Genomic DNA, 2,500 nt, shown 5'->3' with positions numbered 1-2,500 from the left:
GAAGAGGAATCAGCTGAGATCGAGAGGAAACAGGTTGTCAAGAGAGAGATACGATCAGTCGACGCTTGGCAGTCGGAGAGGGCACACGCACACCGCTCGCAGGTAAGACTCTTCCGGGATCGTGGGCGTTCTGTGTGAATTAGGAAAGACTTCGTGGGATATTTGCGTGTGCGTTTTGTGCATGTGTGTGTCTGTGTGTGTTGCGTGTGTGCGTATGGGTGTCGTGTGTACATATATGTGATATATATGCGTTTGTGTTGGGTGTGCGTATGTGTATATGTTGACGTGTGTGTGGGTGTGTGTATTTGTCATTATATTTATGTGTGTGTGTTCCACATATGTCATGGAAATACACTCACTTGAATAGAATTGAGGGCATTTTTAAATACCAGGTAATTAAGCCATTATCATAGTAAATAACAGGGATGAAGAAATCATTAGGCTCCTGTAATTACTGACATGCTTCGTGGATTTAATTACCTATCCACATTTTCATGTTTCTATTATTGCACGCTGTTAATATTGTTATGATTATGGTCAATCATCATTATTATTATTCTTTGTTTTGTTATGATGATGATTATTATGTCATTGGTATTACCATTATTATTATTGTTTTATCGGTATCATTTATATTATAACTTATTTTTTTCTTCTTTTTTTTATTAATATCATTACTATCCTTATCATTTGTGTACCTTTGTTATGATTATTTTTATTGTTATTATTTTTATTAACATTGTAAGTATTTATTGGTTATTATAACAATCCTCTGTATTACTTTTTTTTTAATTATTATCATTATTTTATTATTATCATTATTGTTATTGTGATCATTATAATTATCATTATCTTTATACTTATCATTATCATTATCATCAGCAGCAGCAGCATCATAATCATCTTCATTATTATTATTACTATTATGATTATCATTATCATCATCATCACCATCATTAATATCATTGGCATTTTCATCCTTATGATAATCATTATTACTATTATCATTGTTATTATTATATTATCATCGTCATCATTATTATTACCATTATGATCATTATTATCATCATTAGTAGTTGTAGTGATAGTATTTATATAATAATATTACTGAGAATAATGATAATGAGGATGATAATGGTAATGACAACAATAATGATGATTATTATCACCATCTCCATTGTTGTCAAAAGTAAGGTTATTATCATTGTTATTGTTCTTATTATTATCATAATGATTATCATCATCATCATTATTATTATTATTATTATTATCATCATCATCATCATCATCATCATTATTATTATTATCAATTATCATATCAGTTATAAGCATCGTTATCAGCAGTGTAATAATCATTATTATTATGATCGCAATTACCGTCATTATTATTATCCAAAATGTCTCATTTTTAGATAAATATATTGTGTGGTTTGCTTCCCATATCATTGTTGTCATCATGATAATTTCTTGTTATCATTAGTGATATTATCATCATTATTATTATTATTATTATTATTATTATCATTATCATTATTGTTGTATTTATTATTATCGCTAGTCTCATTACCTTCCTTATTTTTATCACTGATATTATTATCATTGGTGCCATTATTATCATCATTATTATCATTTTATTGACATTGCTATTGATATGGTTATTACTGTTATTACTATTATTATTATTACAGTCACCATTATTATCAATGATGGCAGTAATAGGAAAAATATTAATATTATCATTGATAGTAGTAGTAGTTGTTGTATGATAATCATCATAATTGTCATTATCATGATCATTATTAGTGTTCTTATCATTAGTGGTGTTATCATAATTGTTATCATTAGCAGTAGTAGTAGTAGTATTAGTTCATTATTATCATTGTTATTATTATCATCATCATTAGTAGCAGGAGTAGTTGTGCTATTGTCAATATCATTATTATTGTTATAATTACTATATATTTTTTTCTAATATCATCATTTTTATTATCATTATCATTGATAGTAATAACAGTAGTATTTTTGTCATGATTGTTATTATTGCTGTCATTATTGTTATCATTATCATTAATATTTATGATTATGATTATCATTATTATTGTTGTTATCATTATCATTTTTATTATTATTATTATTATTATTATTATATCATCATCATCATTATCTTTATATTTATTATTAATATAATTATTATAATTACTATCATGGTATCATTGTTGTATTATCATTTTTATAGTTATTGTTCGCAGTATTAATAGTAGTATTGTTATTATAATTACTATTATTATTATCAACATCATTATCATCATTATATTAGTAGTAGTAGTAGAAGTAGTAGTAGTAGTAATAACAGTATTGTTACAATTATGTAATTAGCATCCTTATCATCATCATTATAATCAATATCGATATTAATAATTCCCTATGACAAAATTAGACACTGCTCTAGGCCTAACAAAGGAGTTATTATTAATATTAATATCATTGACATTACTTTTAT

General features: G+C 25.6%; 1 protein-coding gene across 1 annotated transcript in view; it reads left to right on the top strand.

Moving 5' to 3' along the window:
* The window catches only part of LOC122258634 (uncharacterized), a 30,044-nt gene that overhangs the window by 29 nt on the left and 27,515 nt on the right, over positions 1-2,500 (top strand). Inside the window, exon 1 of the mRNA XM_043024677.2 lies at positions 1-102. This exon is cut by the window's left edge and continues 29 nt beyond it. The gene's annotated coding sequence lies outside the window, so the exon portion shown is untranslated. The remainder of the gene's footprint in view (positions 103-2,500) is intronic.

This window comes from Penaeus japonicus, unplaced genomic scaffold (assembly GCF_977035675.1).
Source record: "Penaeus japonicus unplaced genomic scaffold, GWHDUDI00000001_assembly GWHDUDI00000004, whole genome shotgun sequence".
Lineage (NCBI taxonomy): Eukaryota > Metazoa > Arthropoda > Malacostraca > Decapoda > Penaeidae > Penaeus > Penaeus japonicus.
This window is presented reverse-complemented; position numbering and strand designations above follow the sequence as displayed.